Below are 18,719 nucleotides of genomic sequence, written 5' to 3'. Positions count from 1 at the left end.
ACAGTCCAGCATGATGATCTTTTTACTGTTGCTTAGAACATGACACCACTCTGTGCGCATGCGGTAACATTTAATGGTTATGTCACGGTGATGTTGTTAATACTTCAGTGGTCTGTGTCTAAATACAAATGCCCACTTGTGTATTTCATTCATGCAGCTAGCTGGCAAACGGAGGACGTCTGCTAAGTGGAAACATATCAGATGTCTGTCTAGCTGCTCTAACTGTTGGTTGAAGCTCATAAATGTACCAGTAATGTTTAACATATTTTTTCAGCTATTGTACTGTAGTGGTATAGGAACAATATGACTCTTTACTGTAGTGTCCATCTGTTGTGTCCATCATTCATTCTATACTTTGATATATTTTGTGTGTGTATCTGTAATCTGTAAGCAAGCTACTTCCTCTGAGTTAATATCAGGGGCCATGTTAAGCACCTTTTATTCACTTGTATTTCTATCAGTTTTGTAGAGTAATAATAATCCCTTCATGTGAAATAATATAGGCTCTTCAAACTTTTGATATTTGAGTCTTTACCCTGGTTGTGATCAGGATGTTTCTCATGTATTATATCCAAACAGACTCCTGAAATACTGATGCACAAAGTACCATTTAGCAGCTGTACGAGGCACTGCCAAAAACATGGGTGAAAGTCCCTTATTTGTTTGGCCTATCTAGCTAACCCTCAACTTTAAAGGGACAGTTCACCCCAGAATTAATGAATACCATATTTTCCCCCTATTGCTTGTAGTACTAATTATCCACCTAGATAGTTTTGGCTCCAGTATAATAGACCTTGGCTTGAAGGGAAAATAAACGTTAAAGTTTTGATATTTTCAATTAAAACCATTTAATTCTTCAGGCACACACAAAAATGACAAATCAGGTTTGCAGCTCACTGTGACCAATTTTTGAAAGTTTTTTTTTTTTTTTTAACTAAAAGTTTAAAGTTTATCTAAAGAAGAAAAGTAAATTATCTCAGCTAAAGATTATAGGTCAGCAAAACTTTTTTTTTTTTTTTTTAAGTTCATTTAAAACTTAAGAGTTTGAGTAGGGCTTAAAACTCAAAAATCTATCACAGTGCATTGCCTTCAACTAAATTTTGATTTTAGTTTTGATTAAATCTAATTTTGACCACCTCAAAGCAAACAAAGCCCTGGAGACCCCCTGTGACTGGCACCCCAGATCTTGTCTTGTCTAAATTACACCAAACTCTGCACTGTACAAGTAGCCAAAAAATGACTTAGTATACAGTAACATACGTTGCTGTAATTGCTTATTTCCACCCGTGGAAATGACTGGCTGGAATCTGTATGTAAATATGTGTGTACTGTACTGATGGCAGCAGCACATTTGACAGCACTGAGTATGCAATATTTGTGTCTCACAAAGTTTTAATATGCTTCATTACTAATTTTATTCATTTATTTATTATTAATACTAACTTTCAGGTATCTGTACTTTACTTGAGCATTACTTTTACTTCCACTCCCTACTATTTAACACAAATATATGTACTTTCTATTGCTGGCATTTTCAAAACAGGCTTGTTACTTTAGTTTTACTGCATTTGAGGGGAATTTTTGACTATTTATACAGTACATTACACCCCACTTCAAAAAAAAAAAAAAAAACAGATTTCATGCTCTGGGATGCTGGGATATTTAGTGGAATTGCAGCCTATTAATAGTGACCCTGTGCACAATGTTGGGCTGGCTGTAGATGAATCAACATCCAGATAGCTCAGAGGAAACCATATGGTAATCATTTGGACTACATCACTGCAGTGTACTCCAACTATACATTCCAGTTCTTCTGTTGAGGCTGCAGGAGCTCCTGGTGTTTAAACACACAAAAACATCTACTTAAATGAATTTAGTTCCTGTTTATGTGCTGCTGTAGTGTCACTGAGCAAGGATGGTCTGTAGCTCACAGTCTCACTCAATGGTCCACCCTAAGGAGGGGGAGGGGGCACCAGAAATCACACGTCTGCTCTGAGGTCCTCAAAATTTTAAAAAGATGCATTTCTTTGTCCTCAGTTAAAAATAGTAGGTTACTTTGTAGGCCGTGACCTCTGTGACCTCTCCTGCTCTGTGATAATGAATGATTATTATTCTTTTGGTAAGAGTGAGTGTGTATAAGACTCCTCCATTTGGTTGATAAAAGAAAAAATGTTAAGCTTATACTAGAGAAGACACATATACCAAAGGTAAAGAAGTTCTAAGAATGGAAGCAATTTCATTGATGTTTATTTTGGACAGTAAAGATTTGTGTATTTGGGATGGAGGGGTCAGTTTTCCTTAGATACAAGAAGGGGGGCCTCCAAGGAATAGAGCTTGGGAATCACTGATCTAGCTGTCTGTACTATACAGTATGTTACTTCACTGCACCATGACACTTCACAATTTCTCCACTAGGTGGTGGCATAGATTAAAGAGAAAGAACCAGCTCATATCTTTCTTACTTTACTTCAGTCTTATTCAAAACAGGCAATTACCTGGCAAAACTCTCACCTACTTGCAGCATTATGCTGAAGCTAAAAACAGAGCCCAGTGGGGAGAACTCAGCTTTTATAAGAACCCTTGAACAGCTTAGACTCGCTCCTAACTGCTGCAATCCAAACAAAGAGGCTTGTAAAAACTGTTCAAGATATTAGAGTTGACAAGTATGAAGAGCAATTTTACAAGATCATTACGGAGGGAGAAAAAAAAACAAAAACCTCTCAGGTGCAGTCAGTGAGTCTTGGTGGTATCAGCAGCACGGTGGTCTGTCAGGATGATCCGTCTCTAACAGGCTTTAAGTCCTGGTCTTATTTAAGTTTATAGTAACACGATCCATGTTATAGTTATGGATTCCTTTATCCGTCTATTCAGAGGTGGAAAGCCCCTGGAGGTTATGGAAATCTGGTTTACAGGCCCTCACTGTTTATTTTCAACTCATATTAACTATAATCAGAAGCAGGAAAGACTGAGATTGCCTTTCCTTATGTTTTCCCATACATTTCTGTTTTTTTGTGTCTTTTCATGTGTACAGTATGCGTTTTATGGTGTTCTTTGGCTTCAGATCACCGTGGCTGTGCGAGCCCTGGCATTTTCAGCACCTCATTAACGCCTTCATACAGACGCGGTGCACACGCACGCACAGACCCATGTACAGTACGGAGACATATGAGCACACACACGCACACAACAAAAGGCATTCTGTGCGCTGCAGAGCTGGTCTGAAGCCTGCAGAAGGGATGGGGTAAAAACAGAGACATGCCAGGACTTCATGTATGAGTTACATCATTTAAAAAGGCATTTATAGCATCGCAGGCAGCTAAACACCAGTTCATGTGGTGTTTAGCGTAGTGTTTTTTTATAGCTATTTTGTAATATCATCTCAATCCAAATTACTTGGCTGGACCGTGGTCACATTTGTCAGTTTATGCAGGAAAAGATTCAACATGCATCATTGTTCCTCTCCTAGCATTGATTAAACCTCTAGTAAAAAGTCATCTTTATTCATTAAAATTACAAAAATCCAAGTTTTTCCTGGAAAAAAATCTCTTCATGCCTTAAAGGGACGGTTCACCCCAGAATCTAAAATAATTTTTTTCTCCTGGCTTGAAGTGGTATTTATCCATCTAGATTTTTTTGGTGCAAGTTGTTGAATTTTAGACATATCAGGCGCAGAAGTGTCTACCTTCTCTCCAATATAATGGGCCTAATGGCACTTGGCCTGTGGTGCTCAAAGCACCAAAAAGTACATATGAAAAATTCAAAACCTGTAGAAACTACATTCCCCCTGAAGTAGAATCTACCAGAGCTACTTTAGAATCTACCAAACAACTTTTCTACTTTTCTACTAGAAAGAAAATAGTTCTTCTTCTTCTTCATAGTGAAACTGCTCACAACAACAAAACATCACGGTAACATTAGATATAACGCTCACTGGCTGCAGTGGCTGTTGACTTGGCTGATAGTCCAGTCCAGTGTGGAGTCACTGACACTCAGGTTAAAATGCAGATGAAGAGTATAAAACTGAACCGATCAAGAGACAGCCAGCCTCACAGTGTCTGTAAGCTCACAGTGTAATGACTCAGGGAGTGACACGTAGTGACAGATCAATCAATCAAGGAGAACAGCAGGGTGTCTGCATCATCGTTCGTCTAACACTAACCAGAGACTGGGGCTGTCCTAAAACGGTGGGGCAATGGGGGCACACGAGGCGGAAATGTAGCAAAACTTGTGTTTTAAAATGAAAATGTAGTAGTGTGCTTTTCCGAAGAAAGAAAGACTCTTCCATGTTGGTAGTTGTAGCAACGCCTTTTCCAGCACTGTTCAGATTATGTTACATCACCACACCACCACCACGTCAGTGTAATGCCGCAACTGCAGTTACAAATGACAGAAATCCACTGAGAGAAACACTTGTGATCATCTTCCATGAACCCATGTCGAGAACTGGAGGCAGTATAAAATTTGATGGAGGCCCCCGCCTCTTAATTCTCTATGCAGGAAAAACCCTGTGTACGACTTTTACTGTGGTCTATGGAGAGGCGAGGTCACAGCCTTTCTGATGGACCACCACAGAACTTAACTTCTGAAAAAATATAAACTGTGCTCTATGGCGAGATACATTTTTTTGCTTTAATCCTGTGCACACTGAACAGTCACCTACTTGATTCAACTTTCTTTCTTCAAAAGTTAATATTAGCCACTAAAGGTACGATTCCTGTGATTTTGTAGTGTAGTGACACAACAACAGGTTTTACTCACTCTTTCTCTTAAAGACTGAAAAAAGGACCAGAAGTTGATGGAGAAAAGATTTCAGAGAAGATTATGTTACAAAGGATGGCGAGATTGGCGTTGGTGACCTATACTGTGACTTATTATGGGATAAATATAGCTAATGTTAGCTAACAGTGCTGCGCTGATGGCACACCATGATGCATTTTGCTATGCAACCAGCAGCTCTCTAAAAATCATTACCCCTCACCTGACAGGTGCCTTTTAAGGCGGTTCAGTTTAATGCAGTAGCTGAGTAATGTATTCAAAGTGAAATTCAAAGGCTATTCAAAGAGGGCTGCCATGGCTCACAGGCCATGTGTATTTCTGACCCATTTTTAAAGATTTACATCTTCAGTTGCAAGGAGCCGACACTTCCCAAAAATTGACAGGCTTGTTCTTTGTGGAAATCCAATAAAAGGTTTCCAAAATATACCAAATATGTCAGGTTGAAGTCTTGGGTTTAAGTATTCTAATCTAATCTTTCTGTGAAATCTTCATATAGCTTCAATGAAGAGCTGATAAAGAATTATACACTGTCAGATAGTGTGTAATAAGATTATTTCTTCACCATTAAAGCTGCTATAAATGAAAGTAAAGATTTTAGTCACCATGAGAAGCCTGTCTCAGGCTGTTGTTTAAAGTCTTGTGTGGCTCTGAAGGGAGCTTTGTCAAGTTAAATTACATAACACTGATGATGTCATCAGGGTTATCTCAGCTTGGGCTTGGAGGCGAGAATTTAACAGAAAGCATGCCTTAAACCCCTTTTACACTGGCCAAAAAGCCACTAACATCTGGCTTTTCTCTTGAGTGGGAAAAGGTACAATCTGCATTCATTCTCAGATCAAATGACTGCAGTAGTCACAGGTATTTTTCAGCTCCAGCTCTGATCAGCAGCAATGGAAACACGACACCTGTGTGGACAAGCTAATTTTCGCCCCTTTTCCCACTGGAGGCAGTGAAGGCTTCTTGCGTCCATTGGTAACTTCTGCAGCTCTTTCCACTCTTTATCATACAGATGTTTTGGCTTGGCTTGGCTTGGCTTCACTCGGCACATCAGCCCAGCACAGCAGAGGTTTGTCTCTCAATTACAGCGGGGCTTCCTGCTTGAAGGTGTGATTTAACTGGAAACACGTTTGTCTTTAGTTGAACAGTGGATTAATACATTTAATTTACCCTAAAGCTTTTATAATGAAGCAACAAATTAAGGAAATGTTTTTAGGTTTGGTTTTCATCAGCAGGAACTTACCATGGCGTGAAAGTACTGAGAGCTGAACACACAGACTTTTAAAAATGTCTTTCTCTCTCGTGAGTTGAGTCTCTGCTTTCTGGCGCAATTTTGACATCAAATGTGACACATCAGGAACAAAAAAACAAAACAGAAAAGCAAACAGTGTCTACTGGCAACAGGGCGGGAGACTATCACCTATTTTTGGCGGGTTTCCCTGTGTTTAGAAAAACGGCGCACTAATTTAGTGTAAAATGGTATTATAAACTGTGGTGAGTGTCTTAAAGAGAGTTTGAAAGATGTGGGTGTTCAACAGGCACAGTTGCATTGTGGGAATTGTAGGATGCTTTTAGCAACCAGATTGGAAGATCACAGCCTTAACTGCTGAAGGTGGTCAAATTAAATAATCATCTGTGTGACCTGTGCTCCATACCAACACTTCTCTTGCCAAATCTTTGTGCAGCATTCGACACATAAAAACCTCAGACAAAACTTATGTAATTATTCTCAGCCCTGAGCATCTCTGCAACTCATTATCTAAAGGTATAGTTACTCTAGATGGCATTGACCTGGACTCCAGCTCCACCGTATCGTTCTGCAGTAGAATCTACCAGAACTACTTTACATCAAACTGCTCACAATGCTTAAATTTTTCAAGTGCATTTGTTTGTTGTTTTGGTGCTGTGTGCACCACAAGCCAAGTGCCATTTAGTCCCTTTATATTGGGGAGAAGGCCGACATCTCTACAGCTGATTTCTCCAAAACTCTGCAACTCACACCAAAACATCTAGATGGATAAACAGCGCTACAGGCCAGAGGAAAAATGTGTATTTTTTATTTGACTGTCCCTTTAAAGTAGACTCTGTTTAACATATAATCTATCAAACGATAAGGGGGACAAAAGCTTTTTGGGAATATGAAAGATTTGTTATCATTATTGCACGGTACATTTTATAAATCACATAATTTTCTGAAAGCTTGTTGACTTTGTATTCAGAGTGGCTCTCTGTGCAGTTATGCATACTCTGAACCACACCACTGATTCCATCTACAAGGAGAGAGAAAATGATGAGCTGTGGTTCGGGACAGTGAGAGTCCATGGTGAGTTTTATAAGCTGCCACCGACAGAGTAGCTTTGGTACTTGTGTGATGATAAGCGCGGTGGTTGACAGATAGCTATGTGTTTCAGGGTCTCTGGCCTGCGTGGTGGAAACTATCATGGAAACTTGTAATGTTGCTATAAATAAGTGTCCCTGTCCCCCTGTTGCTGGCCGCCCTATCATGACAGTCAGTCTTTCTGTGTCTCAGTCTTTCCATCTGACCGCCTACTTGTCTGTTTGAAACATCTGTCTGTCATTCTGTTAACCTGTTTGATATGTCTCTCTGCATACTTGCCAGCTGTCTGTCAGGCACAATGTCCTTAAAATATCTTTACAGACTGCCACCCAAGATGAACTTATTCACTGAAATAATTGATTTGGAAGGACATAAAGGCTCTATCCAGGAGTGGATCGTTGCAGTGTAGGTGAAGGTATCATCTGCAAAGAGATATTTGTCTAAATGTGTGTCTGTCTCTCTTACAGCACGTGTGTCTTTCTGGTGTACCTCTGGTTTACCTTAGAGCACCTGTTTGTGGTCACGCTAGCAGCTGTTGGCCTTGTGATACTCCCACTTCACTCACCCTATCACCCTATCTTTGTCTGTTTACACACACACACACACACACACACACACACACACACATACATAGACATAACAACACGTTCATATACACATTTGTTTAATCTTTTTTTTTTGGGGGGGGTAGCTTTTATTGGACATGACAGCTTGTAGATTGACAGGAAATATGAGAGAGGACACACACAGCAAAGGGTCACAGGCTGGAATTGAACCAATGACCACTGCTGAGCTTCTGTACATGGACTGCAAATGAGCCACCAGGATACCTCGTTTCCACATGATTTTTATCAAAGCCGCAGGGAGCTACTGAAGACGCTGATATGATGAATACATAGTATCTTGTGGCTGTTTTTGTAGAAGGAAGCAACATGGCTGAAGAATCAAAGTCAGATAAACCAAATTTAGTTCGCTGAGTAACAAAAGGAATGAAAAAGGAACAAATATGTGTTGAGGGGGCACGCACTCCTGCAGAATGACGCATTCTTCCAATCATAGTCAACAAACACTCTTGACATCAAACCCAAGACAGTTAGTTTTAAAGGGACAGTTCTCCCCAAAATCAAAACTGCATATTTTCCCCTCTGGCCTGTAGGGCCTTGAGAGTTCTTTGGTGTGACTTTTTAAGATATTAACTGTAGAGATCTCTGCCTTCTCTCCAATAGAATTGGAACTAAATAGCACTCAGCCATGACCTGGTTACTCAAGATAATCCACAGCTTTTGTTGTGAGCAGTTTCATGTAGGAAATACTTTCTTTCTGCAGTAGAATCTACCAGAACTACTTTAGTATCTTCAAGAACTACTTTCCTTCTACTAGAAAGAAGTACTTTCTGCATATTCTTTCCTACAAAAACTGCTCATGCTGGTATCAAGTTGAGGTGATTAAATCCAAAATGTAAAGTTTGTACAGAAATCTTTACATGTTATATTGATGCTGAATTGACAAGAACACTGTCAACGTTTGATGTCTTACATCTTGTGTTTCTAGAGTTATGTGTTTTTATGGACATGAAAGTAATTGTTAATATTTCATATTTCTTAAAGGGAGTTTGGTGGAATTTTCCAAGGAGCTTTAGTTAATTCAAACTGGTAATGTATGTAACTATATATTTTTTTAACATTCTGTCACCCCTGCAGAAAAAAAATTCCTGCCATGTCTCCCCTTGCCTGGCACTAATCTTGGACTCCCACCTTGGACTCCTGTAACTAGGTGCCCGTGCTTACATATATTAAATTCAATTTCTGTCATATTCTGCTAATAAATCCCAGTAAAAAAACAAACAAAAAACAAAAAAACACTGGATCTCTGAGGTCTCAAGTACCATTCTCAGGGTCAGTATCATTTATATTTTGGCAGACTCTCTCTAGAAACAGCTGTCACGTGGTTATCAGTGGCAGGATATGCTGTAGCAGACATAACTCGCTCCAGTGTGAATGCCTGTGGCTGAATTCGGCATGTATGTGCATGTGTAGTGAGCATGTGTGTCAGCTTTCACTGAATGAGTTCAGATGGCACATCTGTCAGTCTGCTGCTGCCGAGCGTGTACTGTACACCATTAAAGGGACACGTTGCATAATCCTGCTTAAGTTTACAGTGTGACGATCACTGGAGCTCCTAACAGAGTTGTTGTGTGTGCCAACGTCTCACTCACACAAACTGGACATATAATGTCTGGTAAATTAACACACATAAATCATGTAATCATATACAAGTTCATGCTATTAATTTATGAATTTATTTATCTGATTTAATTATGTATTTTATTTTGTGATATTTGTGTTCTTGAAGCACTGACGATTGAGTTTCTGTAGGTGGTGCTCTTATGTCTGTTTAGATATGGTGGCAGTCAGTGCTTATATAATACTGTTTTTCTTGAGTTTCTTACAAATAAACTAGATGCACCTCCAGTGCAACACAGGAAAGACCTGTCACACAGTGAATGTTTGGAATAATTTAAATATATTAAAGAGTTTTGCAGAGGTTAAATCATACCTTTATTTACATAAAAAGCCATTCATTATGTAGGGGATAATGTACAGTAGGCAGATCAGTATTGACAAATAAACCACGGGGTGACTCAGGACTTGGATCATCCTGAAAGGGTACATTATCCTGCTGATAACACGGAAAAAACAACAACAACAGCAGCATCAAAACAAACAATAATTTGAGTTAATAAATTAATTTAAGAATGATTTTATGGATTTAAATATAGATTACAACTGCATCCACTGCAACAGTCTGTTTTACATAGCAACAGTCTGTTATACATAGCAAAGCCATACAATTAAAAAATATAGCACAGCATTGTTAAAAACTTGACTAATTACAGAATTCAGTGTTTAGCCATAAAACAGGAAGTTGAAGTAACTTCATTGTATATTGTCCAGTCCCCCACAAATGTCACACGTTTGACAAGAGCTCTGGCAACATCATTACAACATCAGTAAATCATTTTAAAATGAATATTTTATGTCAGATTATTTATATTTTTAGTAAGTAGCTGTGTTATAAGCAGTGTATGTGAACATGCTGCACATTGTAACCTGTACATTTTTTGTGTTGATAAAATTGATTAATTAAAAGCTGAGCTTGAATGAGCTAATGGAAATATAAATGCCTCTCAATGACACGTCTACCTCCTGCAAGTGCAAGGAGGAGGTTCAAGTGACTTGATTCTGCGGTTTAAAGTTGTTGGGTTCAGTCGTCAGGGTCAAAGAGTCTTTCGCTCTGCAATTTGGGGTCTCGTGTAAGGGGCACAGGGGTCTCAGGGTGCTCCGTGCAACGGCTCACAGTGTCGGGGTCAGTCGGGTTGTGCCAGGAGGGTCAACTGACATGTCCTGTGAGCAGTCAGTGCGGGGTCATTTATCAGGATTACTCTGCTCATGCATAAACACACACACACACACACACACACACACACACACACACACACTACTGGCTGAGTCACTGCTCTCCTTTGCGTCTTCTCTTTCCTCAAATTTGATTTCGCCTATTGTGAAGATGAACACTAGCACAGCAGGTGTTGTTTTCTTGCTACGTTAAATGTCTGATAAATATTACATGGGGCCGGAAATGAGGATTACTCAGCTGGATTTATTGTTGAGTCAAATGTCATATTGTAATTATTGATTCTCATTTTTTAAAAGATCACAGTTTAGTCCAGTTTGTCATCTGTTTTTAATGTTTAACAACAGCAGCTTAAGTGCTTTTAAAAATTAAATATGCAACACTGTATCGTCACTTTTATGTAATAAGAAGCATTTGCTGCACAACAACCTTATACTGTAGTGCTATAATGCTATGTGTTGCATAACATTAAATTTTAGGTTGAAGACTTGGGTTAAGGTTGGGGTAAGGGTTAGGGCAGTGGTTCCCAAACTTTTTCTGGCATGTCCCCCTTTCAGAAGCCAAAAAGAAATGTTTGCACACCCTACAATTTCTATTAATTATTAGCAATAGTTGTGGGACATACTGATAGAAAACGCTGATTTTTAGTGAAATAAAGGGCAGCAAGATAAGATCATCAAATACTTGTTTATTTCACCTACATAGATCGTATTCATTCAACTTTGTTTAATTCTTGATTGCTCCCCTAGTCTTCCCCCTGCAGTGGCTCCACCCCCACCCTCTAGTATATAGAGTTTAAGGAGACTCGGCAGTTGAAGCAGTTTAGGGTAAATGACGTAAGTCAATGTAATGTCCTCTGAAGTGATGGAAACACAAGTGTGTGTGTGTGTGTGTGTGTGTGTGTGGCTTATTTCTACACACTGTCACTGTAAATCTCAGTGACTCAAGCAGTTGCTTGCTCTGCCACGAGCACACAGGTGCAGGGACACCAGCTCATGTTGCTCACATGTCACCCTGAGGTTCCCGTCATTTCACTCTGTGGTGCCAGTATCACTGCTGCTGTTACCACAACTAATAATATTACTCTACTCGCAATTAGTGTCGAGACTGAAGCAACTGTTTGTGATTTTAGTACCTGATTTTTAATTTCTTACACCCCATTTACACCTGGTATTAAAAATGTGATCTGTATTCAGATAAATTATCCAGATTGTTGTCTGGTTTGCGTTTACAGCTACCTAAGATCTGAACGGAATGCAAGCCAGACTAACTCCAGATGTGGTCTGGCAGATCTGAGAGCCAGTTTCACAAAGATAGACTTCGACTTTGATATAACAGATAGTCAGAATGTCTAAATTAATCTGTTGCACAAAAGATGTACAGTTCTTGACTAACTTAACTAGGACTATGGCACAATGAATTCTGGGTAAATTAAAACCTTTTTCAAGATAAAAAAAAAAAATGGCACACTAAGTGACCGCATCCAACCGCTCAGTTTGCCTCAGCAGAAAATATGTGTCTTGTAGAAGAACTCAACAGTTGCAAAGACATTTTACTTGGAAAATTCAGCCAAAGGTGCAGTAAATTAAACCCACCATGGAGAGAAGCATCAAAAAAGGGTTAAAGTATCTAATTTTTTTCTTTTACAGTTAGCCAGTCTTTATTTTTGTGAAACAGTCTAATTGCAATACACTAATCAGTGAGCAAAATTAAGACTAGTCTAACATTGCAGACCAGTCTTAAATTTTAATATCTTTGTGAAACAGCATCACATTCTGATCATGAATCATTTACACCTTGCATTAACATGCATTTTTCCTTATCTGGATGATGTGTCTGGACACAGATCACACTTTTAAAACCAGGTGTAAATGAGGCGTATGTCTTTTGATGAAAATGCATATCAGTTTGAGTCACATGGGCTAGTTTAATCAAATTTTGGTCGTGACTTGTTGACCGCTGTTCTGTTGTGTTACATCATGCTTCTTTTGAATCCAGCACGCTGTATAAAAGTGCACACTGGGACAGCTTTATGCCAGTGCTGCTTGGGTCAGTGTAAATACACGCGGCCCGGCTTTAAGCCCTCGTTGTGGCAATATTGCAGGATCTCTGTGTAAAAAGAGTGGGGGTTTGGGTTAGACCAGGGACAAATCTATCCAATCCAATCAATCATCCAATCTAGCCAAGTGCAGCGGTGCTGCTTTAGTCGGGCACCACAGCTGTCTCCATAGGAAAAACTCTGAGACACCCAGCGCAAAGCTTTTTTACTGCTGATCATGTGCAACTCACATAAAAAACACCTAGGTGGATCAATTGCATTACAGGAAAGGGGGAAAATGTGTACGTATTTGTTTTTGTGGTGAACTGTCCCTTTAATGCTGCTGTTAGAGCTACAACATTGCAATTTGTACAGCTACTATTACTACTCCTACTATTACTTCTGCAAATGCTGCTGAAAATAACATTACTGCTACTACTACTAATACTAAAGAAGAAGAAAAGGAGAGGTCAGTCAGTATGCTGTCAGCACAAGATGACAGCTGACATCTTGTGGAAGTTAAAAGCCTGAAAGACAGATGAGAAACGTTCATAACAAGCAGCAGCGCTCTTATATAATGAAGTGAGCAGAGGCTTTGATTCCTCCCACAGACCCAGCGACCTGCTGTGAGCAAAGGGAAGCAGGCCAGAGAGCAGAAAGGTTGTAAAACAGAGCAGAGGAAAAACACATCTAGGACCAGGCCTCCCTCCCTCTGCTGTCGCTGAGGCCTAACAAAACAATCGAGTGCAACAGCTGTGCATCAATCACTGTTTGTGTTTTTATGTTGTCTGAATGTCAGAGTTACCAAATTTTACTACCCATGCTTCCTGCACCCTACTGTTGGACGATACATTGGTAATACTTTTCTCTCGAAAAAAATCTCCTCAGCATCAGTTCACCATGAAGTCTGTTTTCAGTCCACAGCTGATCCAGTACATGAATCATTTCCTTCCTGCGTCTTCATCCAAAACCAAATCAAGAATGAATAAATGTTTGATATTGTTTGTTGGTTTGTTTCCTTCCTATTCGCTGACTGTGCACAGTGTGCACACAAAACCAACTGGTAGCGTTGTGACCCTGAGGGCGTCTGGCCACCGGCCTGATTGTGCTCAGTGATGCTGTGAAGCTGGGTCCCACCCAAAGGTGCAAATCAATAACATGCCAATGTTTTAAGTAATTTTGGATGTTATCATGAGGGCTCTTTAGCTTTTTTGTGTGACATTTCACTCCATTTAGTCTGTACAATCTTATGCAGAGATGGCATGATGTTGTCACCACAAATGCATGACTTACACACAGAAGACCGCAGGAAACTACAGGTCATCGATGACTTATTTTAACTTATTTAAAGCAATAGTTCACCCACGATAGCGATAGTTCACATCATCCCTGTGCTGATGTGAGGATGGCTGAAGAGCTCAGCACAGAGGTGAGTAGATATTGACTGAAATTTCATTTTTGGGTGAACTATCACTTTAAGTAACATAGACATTTACCAAAACCACAATACTTTCCCAACCAAATTTGGCACCTAAACCTAACAAAGCAGTTTTGTTGCCTATGGTATGGGTGAGCTAATATTATGATGTTATTCACATTAAGTCATGTTTAGTTGCCAGCTAGTAACAGCTATCAGGAAACACTCTTACCTGGAAAAAAATACCAATTACTCTGCATTTCAACATTGTTGGAAATATTTGGAATAATGTAATGAAATTAGAGTTTTTATTGATTGCTCTATTACTTTAATATATTTTATTTTATATTATATTTATATTTTATTATATATTTAGTCTTTTATTGGTGGAGCCCTGAGCACGTTTTTAGCATGGTTTCTGGTTTGTTATGCTGTATAGTTTTGCAGGTGTCCTGAGGTCTGTGTGTATGGATGTATGGGTGGACAGCTCACTGCAAAGCAAATCTGCCCACAGGCATGAATAAAGTAACCTGAACCTGAACCTGAGTACTAGGAAATCTTACATATCATAGTGTTAAAGTGGTGTACTATTTACACTCAGACTATACACACACATACTGTACACTGACCACTAAGAGGTAAGGTGGGAGTGCAAAGGTGCATGGGTTTGGCATTTCTTAGCTTAAAAAGTAAAAACTCTGTTATCATGAGGGCTTTTCATGTGTCATTTCATGGCATTTAGTCTGGTCAATCTTATAGTACAAGAACACACGTACATGATTTACACCCAGAAGACAGCAGTCAGTGTCCCATATAAAACCACAAGTCAACATTGACTTAAACTTTAGTACATGAACATTTCATGAACATTTTCTTACTCTCCCTTGTGTATTGTATTCTGTTTTTATGTTATTTGTATTCTATTTACAACTCAGTCATTTTCAACCTGTACTTTTGATCCCTGAGCTGATGTGACGTGAATTTCCCCAGTGTGGGATCAATAAGGTTTATCTTATCTTATCTTGTCTTATCGAATGAAGGATTCTTTGTCAATGTTTATGACTGTTGGTATTAAGTGGAATTCCCTCAATTACCATTTTTAATGCAAAGTTTACATTGTCTGAGATATCTTTGTCATGACAACTTGACATTATCAGATGTTGTTTTAACATTGCCATGGTTGTCATTAAGACATCTTTATGACATCTTTATCTTAATTAACATCATTTTGTTGCAACAAATGCATCTCAAACAGTGTCAACTTTGCATTAAAATTACATAATTGGCCAAATGACATACGGTCATAAACATTTAGAAAGACTCCTTTGTGTTTATGTTTATGACAGGTGTCACGGCATGGTTATAACACTGTTATGCACACCCCATCAAATAACATGTTACCACGTCTTCTTATGTACATGTACTTCAGTTCATGTCCTGAGTAAACCAAAAGTTAGCCTTGACTTATTTTAACTTTAGTGCATAGGGTACCGTCTTAACTTTTGTAACAGACATAACCGGAGTTCCAGAAGTAACAGATTTATTTACTGAAATCACAATCTTTTCCTGACCAAGTTTGGTGGCTAAATCTAACCAAACTGTGTCTGTTTCACCATGTTAACTACACTGAAGATCCCCATGACAACAAAGGTCACCTGACGATTCTTACCACATCCAAAACAGTACACAAAGTAGTGTTAAATGACACACAAAAGGCTTAAAATTCCTTGACATGACATGTGAAATGCCCTTAAACTGGCATGCTATTTCATGCTGGCATCTGTACAACACAAAAGCTTCTCCCCATCCTTCCTTAGCAAGCGAACTGTTTACACACATACACATACACACACACAGACCACTGGACACAAGGCGGGAGTGCAAGGCTGCATGGCTTTGGCGTTCTTTTGGCTCTCATCAAAAGTATAAACTCTGAAGGGTCCAAGACCCACCAACTGAGAGGAATGAGCGGCGTCTGTAAATGTGCATTTTCTGTATGCGTGTGGCTTCGCTGCGAGTGTGAAAGCGCAACCTTGACTGAGGCTCGCTGACCACGTCTGCTGTTTGTTTGGAAATCTGATTGTTTGAGTCCAAGCGTAAGTACACAAAAAGTACACAAAATGACGCAAAAGAATGTCACTGAACCGCCTTTTCGCTCTCTCTCTGCGGTGACTCACACTCTGGAGAGCCATCAAAGTGAATGCATCCGATGGGAAGAAAGAAAAGAGAGAGAACTATTTATTGTGTGTTTGAGAGAGAAGCCTCTTCTTCTCTTCGCCAAGTAGCAGTGAGAGCGCCAGCAGGACCTTGGGCAGTTACTTGATATAATCAATGGCAAAGAGAAAGCTGCATGCACACCCTCTTACTCACAGATGGTAAAACCAGATCTGCTGGCTAGATTAAAAACTTCACTTAGACCGCTCAAACACATGGATTTTCTCACTGTCATACTGCATTAGGCAACATACAGTAGTTCAGACCTGAGAAACACCAGTACAGTGGATTCTCAATGTACTGGTGTGACACTGTCCTTGTATTAAGAGGAACTTCAGCAGTCATTGTGTAGACCATGATAAGATAAACACACATAAATACACACTCTCATTGGTTAGATTACACTCACTAACTCAACTGAATTATTGTGGGTGTCAGTAGATTTATGTTTCTTTAAGAGCTTGGTTCACCCAAATTACACCCCCAAAAATTGATTTTCTCACTTGTCTGTAAGTAGTACCAGGGGTGAAAGTAACAAGTAAAGTACAAATACTCAGATACAAGACATACTTGTACTTTCATGAGTACATTTTCAAGTCTGTACTTTTACTTGTACATAAGTGTGCATTACATTATATAATCTACTTAGTTACTTTCAAAACCATAGTTTGCAGCCGTAGTTTGGAGACATGATGGTGACATCAACGGTTAAGTAATAATACTCTGAGTAGTTTTTATCACAAATACTTTGTACTTTTGCTTAAGTTTTACTAGTAATTGAGTAATATTTTAGCAATGTAACAGTACTTGGAGTTGAATAGAGATATTCAGTTCTTTTACCACCACTGAGTAGTACTTAACAATGCCATTTTTTTAAATTTGAAAAACTCTTTTCAAAGAAAACACTGAAACTGTCCATGTGTTGCATAAAGTTTCAAGAGTAAACAGAAAAGAGACACAACATGTAATTTCATCCTTTGTGACAGGAACACCCAGCCAAGAAGCCTTAGAGTGACAGTTCACCCTAAAATCAAAAATACATATTTTCCCCCTGGCTTGTAGTGCTCTTTACCCGTCTAGAAAGTTTTTGTGTGAGTGGCAGAGTTTTGGAGATATCAGTAGCAGAGATGTCTGACTTCTCTCAAATATAATGGGACTAGATGACACTTGGATTGAATATATTTGGAAAATTCAAAAGCAGTGTCTCTTTCCAAAAATCTTGACCCGGCTGCTCAAGATGATCCACAGACCTTGTTGGGAGCAGCATGTAGGAACTATTTTTTCTGCAGAGGAATCTACCAGAACTACTTTTGTTTCTACTAGAAAAAAAATAGTAAAACTACAATGGTTCTTCTCATCTTTTCTTCACTTGTCTTCCTCTTCTTCAGCCTCATTCTTCTACACCCTCCTCGCTTCACTCTTCTCCTTCCTGTCACGATCCTTAATAATAAATAGTCCACCATTAGATCAAATACTTTGATTAACAGATTCCATTGCTTGCCTCTTTTTGCATTTTATCTGATCATATCTTTACCTCTCCTCTACAGTCTCCTTCACTCCACTCTACTTGGCTGGAGGTTTGTGGTGATGTTGTGGATTCACTATAGCTTCCTGCCAACGTTTCCGGGTAAATGACCTGGAGCTGACGTTAGCTGTCAGCCTGACACAAAGTGTGGCTAATGTTAGCAGTGCTAGCAGCAGCTGCTGCTCTGCTTGCAGGTTAACGTCTGTGTCTGTGCTGAATGTGGTCACATGTTGCTCCAGTCTAGTGATTATATACCAGTTTATTCTGTCATAGTCTACATTCAACCTTATGTCCATTTTCTAGATTAAAACACTGCCAAACTGGTTTTAGGAGCTGTCATCTGTTTGACTTTGTTGATAAAAACATCCAGGGTTGGCTTGGCCATTGGGGTATACACACTTACGGTGCGTGGCAAGAAGGGCTGCTGTCTGATGGGGTCACAGCCCCAACTAGTGGTGGGTGGCTGCATAACACCATAGAGGCAACAGTTAATTGGCATGGTGCATGAATAAAATATTGCTAAATAATTTAACCAGCTAGTATTGCTGGTGCCGACTAGTGAGGGTGGTGACGTTTAATCGTGTAGTCAACTAGCCGTGCACATCCCTACTTGCCACATAAAATGTTAGTATCCCTGCAAAGCGTATGTTGGGGAGGGTTCATGTAAATCTATTTTTTGACTGCTCTGTTTTATACAACCATTGCCAGCTGACTTCTCACTCTTGTTAACCAGCTGCTAGGGGCCATGAGTGATCGACAACTGCTTCAGATATAAAGCTTGTTTCAGTTGACAATGCATGTGAGGGTCGTGTTAATGTTGGTGGAACTTTGCAAGTCTCAGCTGGTCGCATCTGGCAGTTGTAGTGGCATTGCGGTAGGTGCTTCACCATCTGTTGCCTTGCAGGGATCTGCACTCTACTGAGTGACCTCTTCTAGTTTCACTTTGCGGCCTGTTTTTAACGCACTATTAAAAACAGGAATATTTCTGGGGACAATTCCA

This window comes from Lutjanus erythropterus, chromosome 6 (genome assembly GCF_056507025.1).
Source record: "Lutjanus erythropterus isolate fLutEry1 chromosome 6, fLutEry1.hap2, whole genome shotgun sequence".
NCBI lineage: Eukaryota > Metazoa > Chordata > Actinopteri > Lutjaniformes > Lutjanidae > Lutjanus > Lutjanus erythropterus.
Note: the sequence above shows the minus strand (reverse complement) of the source record.